At 37.4% G+C, this 14,485-nt stretch overlaps 1 protein-coding gene across 4 annotated transcripts in view; it reads left to right on the forward strand.

Annotated features, from left to right (window-relative positions):
• The first annotated feature begins 12,195 nt into the window (after positions 1 to 12,195).
• LOC143345127 (neural-cadherin) overlaps positions 12,196 to 14,485 on the forward strand; it is a 354,511-nt gene continuing 352,221 nt past the window's right edge. For all 4 annotated transcript variants that reach the window (XM_076772006.1, XM_076771962.1, XM_076771979.1 and 1 more), the window contains exon 1: positions 12,196 to 12,781. The gene's annotated coding sequence lies outside the window, so the exon portion shown is untranslated. The remainder of the gene's footprint in view (positions 12,782 to 14,485) is intronic.

Consider the following 14,485-nt stretch of genomic DNA (forward strand, 5'->3'; position numbering starts at 1 on the left):
ATGGAGCTCTATAATTCTAGTTTCAATTCTCATTCAACATAGCTAAATGCAGTCGTACACGTTTGACTATCGGTACTAATCACCTCTATCAAACCGTGTGAAATGATCACGTAAATAAAAACTACAAATTAATTCTTCAATTTTTCTTTCATATACAATTTTGTCAGCTTTATCTGAATCGAACGCGTAGAGGTAATACATAGAGTAGCTACAAACGGAATGAACTCTACTGAAGAGCTACAAACGAGTAAATACCCAAAATAGTTCTACGTGAAGGCTGCAGTAATCATTAATTTACGTCTCGAAATTTAATTGTATATTCATTTGTCTTATACATTTGGTGGTATTGTATATATGAATCAACACTATCAAACCATTTAAAATATTGAAGAACCTACACGAAACCTATGCATTAATACTGTCATTTGTCTATCGAACAAAACTGTAGTCTGATATAAACAATTAATCCTTAAATTAGTTGCAGGCTGTCTCAATCACTAAATAAATTTCATTAAACAGACCAAAATAAGCGAACACCTAAAACAGTTCTATATAAGTGTTGCATATCAATTATTCATACCTGCCCCCATATCTAATTTCATCCTCACTCGATGTAGGTAGATCAATCTTTAAGTTTAGGTCAAAGGTATGAATCAATACTATCCAATCAGTGAAATGTACAAGATACACAGACTTTACAAATTAATTATTCAATGTTCTATTCCAAAACAGCTTCAAATTAACTTGACATGAATAATTAATCCTTCGATTAGCTAGAGACAAATTTTTCCAATCGATTCTCTTAATCGTTACAGTATTGCAATATATTTTCTTCCAATAAAAAAGTACGCATACAGAGCAAACTTATAATTGTCTCACTTAAATTACTTGTATTTTAAAAAGTGTCGAGTATCGATACTTAATATTTTACATGCACCAAGAGGGATCATTCTGCTATCATTCCGCAAAAGCACATTAGAATTAAAGTAGAACAGTTCGCGTCCAACCCTCGTTCCTTGTACATTAATAATTTTTGCTTCAAGCTGTTACATCAAACGGGACAATTTTTAAATACTAACAACTTAGTTGATGTAGTGACTATTCCTTAAAAGAAAACTACCGACGGTAAAATGGAGAAGCTTTTCCTTGGCTAATACTTCCTATTAGCAATTCCAGCAATCTCTGATTAACTGCAATGTCTAGCTGGGTCACGGCTCGAGTCTCGACGAGCGCGGAGCTCCTTGTTGAATCTGTGACGGCGGACTTGTCCCGGATAACATTTCTTTTTCTTTCCATTCGAACCCTTGCGGACTTCCTCCTTTGGCTGTCGTAATAACCAGTGTTTCTCATGTGCGCACGCTGAAATGCTCTTGATCTTCAAAGCCGGGTACAACCCTTTACGCGCAGACGGAGTAAGCTGGCACCGTGAAGTGGATGAGGTTGCAATATTCAGATGCCGTTGGGGTGGATTTTCTCGTCCGAGGCGGATACCTCGACTTCGCTTAGCCAGGATCCGTGCGGAATACTTGGTCGTGGCGTGCGGCAACATCAAGGAATAACTGGTTTTGATAGCCGTTCTTCACTGTAACGCGAGACACAATAGGCGAAACACTTTCCAGAACTTCTTCAATGCACGGGTTCAAGCAACTACAAAAGCGGGCTTCGACGTCTCTCGAAAAAACACCGGACTTATTCATCGATCTTCGTCCTTTCAACGTTCTCATAAAGCGAATCAATTTTCTGGAAAATTTGGAAGTTAACATGCAGAATGCTTCAACCATTGAGATAACGGTAAATCTTTGGCAATGACTTATTATCGCGAGAAGATTTTAAAGATGTTCTTTTATAAGAACAGTTGTAGATTGCCGGGGCGAACTTTTCCTGGTAAAGCTTGCCTCGGTAAACCTCCCTTTAATCTTTTCGATACTTCGAAGATACATACACTCCATAAAGTTGTCGGACTTTCTGATCGTTTGTTTCAGATAATGAAAATTAAAGCGTAGATACTATTTCGTGGAGTGAACTTTATTACCTTGCTTCGTTACGTTTACTAATTTTAAGTTATTACTTTAGTTTCATAACGCACGTGTGCAAAATGTAAAATAAATAAAATTATACATTTTGAGAAATATTGCAGAAAGGTTAGAAGGAAATTAATGAAAATGTAATTTAAAAAAAGCAATCATCGACAGAATTCAGACAATTTTCAAATTTTGCATATGTATATTACTACTTTATAGAAACAAATTTTTGTCATAATTTCATTGATTAAGAATCGTACTGAAGTAGTTGAATGCCAAGTGTGCTTATATTTTATTTAATTATTTTTCAGCAGCTGTGCAGCTGAGATATTGTTTTTAAGCCTAATCTCGATTCCAGTATGGAATCATTCTCTCATTATGTACCAATGGATCCAATTCTGCTAAATGATTTTTTTACTGGTATTAAAGTTTATGTAAATGCCAGGCGATTTTTAAGGTGTGAAGTTGAGACCTAAATAATGGGCACTGTACATTTTCTGTAACTTATTTATCACGCAGTAGACCCTTGATTATCTGACCTAATAAGGGTGAGGGTTGTTCGTATAATCGAAGGGGTTAAAAAGTCGGGGGACTATTTTGTTATTTTTACCTTTGGACAACAGTGGGTTATAAATATATCGTCATACTGTTTCCAGGATGTAATACCTGTATTATGGAAATGAAAATTATGCAACAAATGTCGAGAATTCTTCACGAAGTCAGATAAATAAAAAAAATTATTACACTCTGGAATAATTTATTTGATTTTTCTACTCTGTGATATCTCCAAAATTTGTTTGATACAAAAATGTAAATGGCAATCGAAATTTTGGGATTGCAATCCGAACATACGTAACAAAATATCTGCGCATTCGAACCAAAATATGTGGAATTCCATATTCTAAGTAAACTTTAAGTTAAAATATGGAAATCATGGAAATTGATGAGGAGTCCCCTATTGTAAATAATCACAAGATGGACGTTCATATACATACAGGGTGAGTCACCTAACATTAGCACCTCAAATATCTTTGTTATTTTTAAAGATACGTCAAATATTTTGAGGACAAAATTGAATGGTACAATGGGGCTCATACGATGCCAAAAATATTTCTTTTTCTATGTCATTTTTTTAAAGAAGTGAGTCATCTTTATTTTCTTAAATAGAATCACCCTTTTTGAAACACCTACAATGATAGTCTCTTTCATTAAAAATTCAGTGGGATTTTCCTGTTCAAACAAAGATAAATAAACATTCAAAATATTATTCACGAATGGATTCACGAGGCTTCCGGAACACTTTTATTCGATCAATCGATTCGGGAATACAGTAAAAAAATCGCGATTGGAAAACGGTGGACAATGTCAGAAATCCCAACGCCAAAACCTATGAGCTTTTAGCTGATGAAACGGAACTACGAACGGCTGGAAACATAGCGAAAAATAGAGCGGAATAGCGAACCAGCGTCGCGTCGTTGATTGTACGTTGTTTGAATACAACCGGAAACTTCTAGCAAACTTGCTACTCAACCTAATCAAAAATTTGAACAACTTCGAGGATAAGTATAATACCAGCTCTCCAGGCGCGCAAGTGTCCCGCAGTGGTTCACAAATATCGGAAAATCTCTCTCGGCTTCCGCGGCACGTCCTGCACGCGAATACATTTTTCTTCGCCGGTTCTGATAATATTCAAAAGTTCCGTGCGTAGTCGCCCCGCCTTTTATTTCGACTTCCATTATTGACATTCGCCGCACACGGACGGAAAACTTAACACAGGATGCAGCAGGCGGCACACACGCGGTCTGCTCGCTCGTGCAAAACGCCCAGCCGCCTTCTTTCCCCCTTTTTTCCGGGGTCACTGCTGGTGTTCTTCGCATTCAGCACCCCCGGCAGACGGTGTCGTCGCGGTCTCGCGAATTCAAAGCGTCGCGATGCGGGCACCACGATTTCCAACTTCCCTTCGACGGCCAACTGACTGGTAAAACGTCAGGATACAAGTGACGATCATAATCGCGCCCTTCGAACCTCGACGTACTTGCACCCTTAGGCCGTCGCCACATTCAGAGCGGCTGAGCAGCCGAGCGGTAAAGCGAATAGCAGTAAAGCAGCAAAAAAGAAATGAAACATATAGATTTATGTATATAAAATAGGCTTAAATATACTGATGGATCTAACCGAAAAACGTATTTCGAGATTACAATCCGAACACACGTAGCAAAATATCTGCGATATTCGAACAAAAATATACGAAATTCCGCATTTGGGGAACTTGTAGCAGTAACTGTTTGGAACAGTGAACATTTCACCGATTTCGATGATTTTCAAATATGTTATAAAACTCAACATTCTAAACAAGTTTTTCTCGTACATACAACTCTCGTTTAGCTTTAGTTGCCGAGATATTTGCAAAATTCTGTTGGTACTACTTAGTTGCATTGACTATATATAAACGTCCACGGCAGTGTTCGAATTATCCGGCACCCGGTTATCCGAATAACTATAATAGAAGGTGGACATTTTCGTCGAAATTAATAAATTTCAAATCATTCTCGGAAAAATTATTTTTAATTGCAGGAGCCAATTACAATCATTTTTGGTGAATAGACATACCCCCGAAATCCTGCTCAGTTTTGAGAAAAAAATTCAAGTAGGTACTGAAATTATTAGATGAAATTAAAAAATTTCAAATCATACTAAAAAAATTATATTTAGTTACAAGGGTCAATTACAAGCATTTTTGATCATTAACCACACCCTCGAAATCCTACGCACTTTCGAGAAAAAAATTCCTTACCGAAAATCTAATGTGACGGCAGAAATGGTTCCCTGAAATTTCATGCATATCTTTAAAACATCATAACTTCTGAACGGATTGGACGATTTTAATGTTTAAAAAAGCAAACTACGCGTATTTTGGTGGAGAATATGTACAAATCGTAAAAATATTCGAAAAGTTGGTCCTTGACCCCACAAAATGAGAAAAACCCCATAAAAATGGTACAATTTGCAAACAGCCATAACTTCTACAATTGTGAATGTATTTCAATGAAACTTTTTTCTGAAGTAGAGCTCATGGGTACCTACAAAAAAGTATTACACAACTTTTCTGTAGGGCGTTAAACAAAAATACTAAAAATGAAAAAGGAATTTTTAAGAAAAATCGACAGGGGGTAGGTGCTGAAATTTTTCGGCAAAAAAAAAAATTTGCAAATTGTTCTAAAAAAATTATTTTCGGTTGCAGGGGTCTATTACAATGATTTTTGATCATTAGACATACCCTCGAAATCCTAACCATTTTCGAGAAAAAAATTCCTTACCGAAAATAGAATTTCTGGCCAGAAATGTTACTCCGAAATTTCACGCGAATCTTTAAAATGTCATAACTCCTGAACGAATTGGACGATTTTAATGTTTAAAAAAGCAAATTACGTGTATTTTGATGGAGAATATGTACAAATCGCAAAAATACACGAAAAGTTGTTCCTTGACCTCGCAAAATGAGAAAAACCCCATAAAAATGGTCCAATTTTCAAACAGCCGTAACTCCTACAATAGTGAATATATTTCAATGAAATTTTTTTCTGAAGTAGTGCTCATGGGCACCTACAAAAAAGTATTACACAACTTTTCTGCAGGGCGTCAACCAAAATTACTAAAAATGGAAAACGAATTTTGAAGAAAAATCGACAGGGGGTAGGTGCCTAAATTTTTCGACAAAAAAAAAAATTTCAAATCGTTCTAGAAAAATTATTTTAATTTGCAGGGGTCAATTACAATCATTTTTGGTGAATAGACATACCCCCGAAATCCTACGTACTTTCGAGAAAAAAATTCTTTACCGAAAATATGCTGTGTGGCCGGAAATGTTTCTATAACTTTTTAACGAAGCCTCAATCAACAAATTAGTATCCTTCATTTTTGTCATATTTTGGCCTCCAGAATTCCCCATTAAATTTTTACCCAGGAATGGCCGAACACCCTGTACATAAGTCTCACAAAAGTTTGCATATTTAATTTTAGAAGGAATTTACAGAGCTGGAATAAAAAGTCTGTAACACAATGCCTAAATGATCTCACCGGTAAGTAAAAATTAATAGATTAACACAGAGGCCAGATAATAATCCTATTTATCAAGTTGAATAGAAGGAGAATATTTTATGTCTGAATATAGAATGTAAAAACATAGAATACGTAATATTGCGTATAATGCTTTGGCTATGTATGAGAAATATTGAATTCGTATTATTATCATTACTTTGCTAAAAATATTTTTAATCGTATTTCCATATTACTTGAAAGAATATTGATCAGGACGAATGGTGAGAGGACTACCAAAAGGATTCTTTCTTCGACCCAATTATAGAAACTGTCGAGAATAATTAATTAAACCGATTGCCTATCCTTTTTAAAATTCTTTGATTTCTTTTCTTTGATTTCAGAGGTTACAACGCGTTGCAGTAAAACACGGAAATATAACGATAAATTTATAAACGTTCTCCGTGCACGATAAATCATTTTTTGACAATTAATTTAGAGAGAATTGGAGCACCGCTTTTTATTTTTTTGCTCCATTCCAACCGAATTGAATTTCGACCGAACGCGTAGGTATTTTCGTCGCTATAATCGAACGGCCTAGTTATTGTTTGTAATATTCCATCACTGCAGTTTCCATTTAAATGCATAGAGTGTATTCTATTTGCATCTAAATGCCGATCAAGACGTTTGACCGATATTGTCGCGACGTCTCGTCCGATGTCAAGACGAACTGCCTTTATCGATCACGCATTTCTGAAAGGAGTCAAGCCATGTTAATGCCACAGACGACACTTTGACGCTTATATGGTATTTCCGTCACTTTACAGGCAATTTGTTTCGTAATCGATGTTTGGTCGCCCCTAAAACGACAGTCTTTCAAAACCATTTCAACAAAATACAGAAACGTACTTGCCTTAAGGGATGTTTTTCTGAACGTATTTATCAGAACTACAAAGAAAAATCTCACGGATTTTAACACTAGAACCATCGAAGTGATAATAAATTACCCATTCGCAATTTTTAATCAAAATTGTGCAAAATTAACTCGATTGAATTTTTGAAAATTTATCGTAGTTTTCTAGAAGAGAATGAATAAAAATTTATTTCCATTGCATTATACATTTATTCGAGTATCTATCGTTTTAATTTCTTTGGTACAACTAAATACACCATAATGTAAAAAATGTTTAAATCGTGAAAATTTAAATTCCATGAAAATAAAAATTGTATTGTTTCTAAATTTATTAAAATACGTCCTAATCTTCCTTTAATTATTAAAAATGCGTCTTCTATTTAACATTTAATGCTAAACATTTATAAATTAAAAATATATAGGAAAAATAGATTAAAAATGCGACATGGTTGATTCGAATATAGTGTCTTTTTAATAAATTTGTTATATTTGGTTTATTTCAACGAAGGTCTAATTTTATAATAGACAATTCTTTTGACGAGCACTGGTACCGGAGATTCTCCAGAGCACCATGAGTTTAGTATTAATTGAAAAATAGAAGAGCAATTTGGCACAGGTAATTTCAAAGGAAAAACTGTCCATAATTCCAATTCTAAAATGAAGTTTTCGTTTAATTTTCGCGAGGGTAGTCGGAATTTCGATAAGTGCCGAAGATTTAACGCGTAATATTAGTCAAAGTTACGTGATAATCGAAGAACTAAGCAGGAATATTATTCGGAAAAATATTCCCGTGATTGATGTTACGTTTCGCGGCTCCATCGCAAATATTAATCGCGCTCCTCTGAATTCCTTTCACATTACCTGTACGCCTTGAATCAACATTAATTTTCGTCCTTTGAGGTAAAAGGTATTCGCGGCACGTCTTATGGGTTTTCTCGGCTAAGTCGAAGCAGGTCGAAACGTCCTAAAAGACGCTGAAACGCGCTGATAAAGTCTCATCTCTGGACAAAATATCCTCACGACTTTTTCTTTCGAAACCAAAATCAGTAGTTGTTAACATTTATTACACGCGTGCAAATTATAGTACTAAAAATAAACATTAACCTAATGATTTTTCTATACGAATTATGGAGCACATAATTATTATAATAAGTTCCTATTACGCGAAGAACGAAATTATACAGCGAGAAAAACGAAGGGGAACGAAAATTACGTAATATGAAAAAGTAAAAATAAGTGTACGAAATCGTATAAATGGAATTGTTAATTTATACGAGAGAAAAATATAATGAAAGCGGAATAAAATAATGTAAGAAAAGGGTAAACAAATAGAAAGTAAAAATGCATACAGAAAATAATAATTGCATAATGGAATAGAAAGTAGTAAAATATGAAGTTCAGGGAAAACAGTAACAAGAAAAATAAAATTTTTGTGAAAATAATAGAATAGAAATTGATCAGTTGCATGATTTTGAATTTTGATAAAATGTCAAATTTTTTCGGTAAATATAGTGCTAAACAACATGAACAAAAATTCTCTTCTTCTTTATTTTATCGTGTTGACATTCCACCCTGTCTGTCATGCAAGTATATATTATTTATTTTTTGTTTAGAAGTAACATATTTTCTCGTTTTTTATCTTTTACAGATCGTATGGAGCCAATAGATCATGCATTGGTTCACCGTTTTTGACACATTTCCAAAAACCAGATTGATCGCGAAGGAGTGAAAAACGAGAGTAATAAAAATAACAGTAAAAAGTTTTATGTCAGGTGTTCGACAATAAAAAAGAAATAACGTTCCTGAGCGGCCACACGTAACGTATAGAATACTTCGAACAAGAGTTCCTTTATATCAGGCTGAAGTTTTTAGGTTTCTGATCTGTTTGGGCAACGGTGAATTTCGAGGAAAATTCGAAATGGACTTACTTTGAATGCACGAAGTAGGTAATTAATTGGAGATATGCAAAGGGGAATTTATTTTGCGAGTAACGTATGCTTCTAATGCTTGGACTAACTCGATTTAATTTAACTCTCTTGTTCTAACAATATTAATATAATTCGCTTTGATCATAGAATGTTTCACAAAAAAAAGCTTGGCTGTAACGTGGGAAATTATTTACTAATTACTTTCGATATATTATAATAAAAATTTAATTGTGTTTGAAAAATATGAATTTAGTTTGTTTAACTAATGAGATAAATGTCTCGATTATCATTTTTTGATAAACTTCAAATGATAATAGAAAATTCTGGGAATTACAAAAAGTACATATTACTATTTTTATAATAATATTTTATTTTAGAGTATTTAATCAGGAATATTTCAGCCATGTACAAATTTTTGTAGAATGGAAAACATAAAATTGTTTATAATTTTCTGATGATTTTTATTGCGTTGTGATGCCAAATATGATTGCAGTCAATATCAATGCATTTAGAATAATGTATGGTTTTTTAAGAATAATAAAATAATGCTTTCATTAAATTGCACATATTTTATTTCGTATTTGGATAGTTCTCGTGCTATGGAAGGTATTAATATTTCGTTTTGAAATTAGTTTAATCCTGAATATATCGAATTCATACGTTTGGAAGTCTGATAATAACTTTTAGAGAGCTGAACAGCCACTATACTAACGGCTTTAGATTTTTATTCGTATAAAAATTAGTATCTAAAGGTACAAAAAATTTGCTCTAAAAATATTTAAATTTTATTGGAAAACGCCCGACCATCTAAAAATCAACAATAGAAATGAAAAGATGTAGGGATAGAAATTATTCGAGAATAATAAGCTATTTCAAGATGGTGAGTCTTAGCAAATGATTTTAACAAATTATCGCTATTACTCATAAATATTAAAGCGAACTATTTCTGTACAAATTAATCGTGAAATGTTTATGAATGCCCTAATAGGATGGAACTTATCTCCCATGTTTTTATACGTACCGACGTTGTAAAATTTAAAAATTCCGAGTACCTCAATTTATGGAATTTGTTGTACCATACAGATATGCAAATGGTAAATAACTTATATAACAGGAAGTAGGCACTCGACGTGAAAATTCAAGAAATTTATTTCACGAAAATCCCATGTTCGACTTGCTTTCAGAATCTCAGTTTGTAACGAGAAAATTTATTGACATTTCTTCTTCCAAAGCGATCTATTTTCTACAGTATATAATTTTACCATACATCGAAATAGTTTGGTATTTTTATTCTGCAATCGATTAACATATTTCCTGTTATAATACGCAAGTTTATTGAATTCTTGACATTTTTACGGCGATCGTTGAAGAGCTCTCAAGGTTCGTGGAACTCCCGCTAATAATATGACTTCAAAACGACGCATTTAATTCAGAAAATGTCATAAGTAAATTTTCGACCTCGTTCTTGTAATGCATTTATGAAAAGCACGAACAGCCACTGACCGAGTTCACGTTTAGTGGTCAGCAGATGTATCCTCCGCTTGGAATGTATTAAGTGATATAACAAGATTCGCTGAAATGGCTTTTGTCTTCAATAAGAACGTGTGCCAAATGTACGAAGGTTAATATTTTCAGAATATGGAATAATTATAATGACAACTCAAATATTCTGCTGATCGAATCAGGACAATGTTCGTTTGGATTAACAATGCAATATAAACACAGATGTGATCTTGTCTTATTCATATTAAAACTAATTGTCAAACCAACTCCATGTTAGCATCGAATCTCAGTGTTATAAAGGAATAGACATAGCAATAGCCAAAAATTCCATGTCAAACTGAAAGTGACACAGAACTTGCTGATACGAAATACGATATCGAGTTCAATTCGACATAGAACCGCAAATGGTTAATAATAGTAGATCGAATCCAGTATTCCTGACCATGGAGAAAATGGTACTACGAACTGCTGGTTTAAATTGCCTTATAACCGCCAGGAAATCGTAGTTTTAAATATTTAAGTCACACTGAAAAACATAGGGATAGAAATGTTCAACTTACGAATCACGTTCATTTTAAGAATCATTACTGTATCTATTTTTTAATGAAGTTGTCTCGCTGCCCCCAGTTATTTATTACACAACGAACAAAACACACATTCAACTCTTTTGCACATAAATATATTTTAAAACAAATTATTTTAAAACGAACAAAACACACGTTCAATCCTTTTGTATATAAATTAAAATTAAAAATCTTCAGCATAAGGTTATTCCGAATATTTTCAACGATATTGATGAGTTGTGTGAATAAATAAAATCGATATTTATACATTTGAGTGCCACGTTATTCATATATGGGTGACAAGTCTTTTCTCTTTGAAACTAAAAAAACAAAAAATAAATTAATCAAATATACAAGTTTTTTAAATATCATATTTTGTACGATTTCATTAGTTCCTGTCGCAAATACTTCCATAGTCGTACATGTTTCCCTTATGTTACATTATATTACAGTTACCAATATATTTTTCATTATGAAACTGAAACAATTAATTCTCAAGCTGAAACGTTAAATAAATTTACGAAAATGATTACTAAGACAAAAAATAATTTACAAAATGAACATTTTAGGCGTAGTTAGGGCCGAGGAGCATATCGCGGGAGCATTAATCTTCATCCCCTCGTTGACCTTATCGCATCTGGGCAATATTTCACGCGTACGTCCCCGAATCTTTCCCGAACTCCAATCCCCGAATGATCTTGCAGGTGAGAGACACCTACGCCTAGCCCTAATCTTGGTCCCCGGATCGAACTACCCCCGAGGATCGGCGTTCCAGGGTCAGCGATTCTTTTCCTCGTAAGGAACGAATCCCGTGACGCAGCATCATACTAATCTCCATCCCCGTTAGCACACACACACACACACGGTGGGTCGAGTCACGCGCTCGGTCAACATTAACGACGCACGCCAAGTGCATGACCGTAGCGCAGAGCACGCGTCGTGCGCTCGCGCACCCTGCAGGGTCGAGGGGGTGACAGCGTCGCGACGCGACGCGACGGGACGCGACGTTCGCGGCGTCTGGTTGGGTTAGGGTGGGGATGGCGGGCGAGGGTGTCGTTGGCCGGAAAGAGAGGAAAGGCGAGCGAGAGGGTGAGGCTGGAGGTGGAGTGGAACGTCGGTGGATCGCGTGGTAGGGGGAAAGAGAGAGTGGGGAGTTCGCACGCCGACCGGAACGGCCCCACCGAGTTTTATCCAACGATCCGGGAGGCTCGTCGAGGTAGTGGTCCGCGCCCCACAGCCGCGACAAGTTGAAACGTGCGTCGTTGGCGCGTCGCGTTCGTCCTCTGTCTCCTTGGCTCGCCAAGCACCACCGTTACGGAGCACAGCTTCCATCATACGGGAAGATCGCACGTCGACACGCGCGATCTCGCCGCGCGTACCCGCGTTCAGCGTGCCGACTGGCTGGAGTTTTCGAGACGGACAACCGGTTGTTGGGGTGGCGAGAGACCTCTCCTTTCCGGTGGAGAGTGGAGCGCGCGATTCGGATAGGATAACGAGCCATTCGCCCGCTATCCGCGAGGTGGTGGACAATGAAAACAGGGTACAACCTCTGAGAGTGGGAGTTCTCTCTTGATAGTGTCGTCGTCGGAGGTTTTAAGGAGTCTTTGGGTATACCGGTGCGTGGTGAGCTCGTGCCAGGGGCTGCTGGAGTGTCGTGGTTCGTTTCTTCGACTGGATCCCGAGGACTGGAGGACCCGCTGCCCAGGTGGGTGCTGTCGGGCAGGTGTCAGGACTTTCGGGGGTGGTGACTTCACGTTCGGTTGCCGATTACGAACGTTCCGGGGAAGAGACGCTTCGGGACAATCGCACCTGGATCGCGTACGTATTTTCAAACACACCTGACTGGGTTCTACCTAGTGCGGCGGTGCCGTACTATGGCCTCTCTCCTTAGGTTCTCTCCTACACCCCCAAACAGGTTATTGATTTTGCCGAAGTAAGGAGGTACGGATGTAGCCCGTACGCCCTGCGGCCTGCGACCTGCTCGTTTTTCCACCCCTTCTCGCCTCTCCTGTGTCTCTCGTCCTCTTTATTTCGCCGTCTCGCTCGGCTGTCCTTGGTGTTCATCACCCTCTGACGGCAACCGAGGTTCGCGCGATCTTTTGACACAGTTTGACCAACGTACTCTGCCATTTTTACCCCGTAGTGCCCTAGAACCCTGCGTCTACTCGTTTTTTCGCGTTCGCTGTCTGTGGAACTGCTGAAAAGTGCGCGTTACCCACCGGTGTCGATTCCCCGAAGCCAGGCTAAAGCCGTAGTGCAGTGCATCGTGTCACTGAACTGCCGGGGCAGACTGTTGCAGTGCCAACGTGACTATACACGAGACAACGGCCAGGAGATTCCGACTGACAGCGGATCGATCAACGAACTTTTCACTACGGGACTTTGCGGTTCTTTCGCGAAAGCGGCGCCTCGTAGTAAATCAATAGAAGCCACGTGAAGTCGCGCTCTCCGCTTCTCCGTCTCTCGCCCCTAAATCGCCCCAACCATTTTCGCGTTTCTTTCTCTCGTCGAACGTGCGTGAACGCATTTCGTGGAATTTCGTCGAACGTAGCGCCGAGGATCGATAACCAACGGGGCAAACGTTTCGCGTGCGTTTCTCGAAAACGATTAGTGGGACGATCAATCCGTTACACCTCGAATCGCGTAGAGAAACGAACGGTTACGCGGTTCACTCCACTCCGAGCCGTTGTGCGCTCGTCAATTATGTAAGATTTCATGAATTTCGGTTTATCGATCAGCTGGAGAGGCGTCGCGCTTAATTTTTCATCCGCGGTCGTTCGCGTATTTCTAGTTCGGTTCGTTGAACGCTGTGTATCGAATAGTGGGGGTCTTATTTTAGCGACGCGAACGTACATTTTACGTCTTTTGGCTATCTCGACTGATACGATACTTTGTTATACTGATGTGTACCATTGTATTTAGAATGTTGGGAATAAAACGAACACTATAATCTCTTTAAAATTTAACTGACGAAACCATGTATCAAAATTTCTCTAGAGTGGATTTTCATCCCTTCTGAAATTAAACGCGAACGAAACTTGTGAAACGAATATTGGTCAAGTCTCGTTCCAGCAGGGGTTGAGAAGAATTCTGGGGACGATTTCGAGTGGCTCTTGAACAAATTTCTGAAACCTGAGCATCTTTGATCGAAATAGGGCCAGTTCGTAGGCGTGTCCAACCTGGTCTGTTCGCGAAGAAATATAACCGTTTCCACGCAGATACGCGAACCGAACCATTGCGCTTGTTTAACTGTACCAACGTGTTGTCAGGGTAAATAGTATCGCGTTCATTTTAACTAATGAAAAGGGGCGACGGAAAACGAGAGATTAATGAAGATTAGATCCAATCTGCGAAGGGAGGGCATGCATTATTGAGTTGTCACGTGTCAGTGACTCTATCATCGTAGCATTGATTTGTATCTTCGAAAATGACTTCCGTTCAAACAGAAATTATCAAAGTTGGTCAAAATACTAAAACAGTTCCTAGAGTGTTTATATGCAAGTCGAAATCCGTGAAAGATTC

The sequence above is a fragment of the Colletes latitarsis genome, chromosome 1, assembly GCF_051014445.1.
Source record: "Colletes latitarsis isolate SP2378_abdomen chromosome 1, iyColLati1, whole genome shotgun sequence".
In the NCBI taxonomy this organism is placed as follows: domain Eukaryota; kingdom Metazoa; phylum Arthropoda; class Insecta; order Hymenoptera; family Colletidae; genus Colletes; species Colletes latitarsis.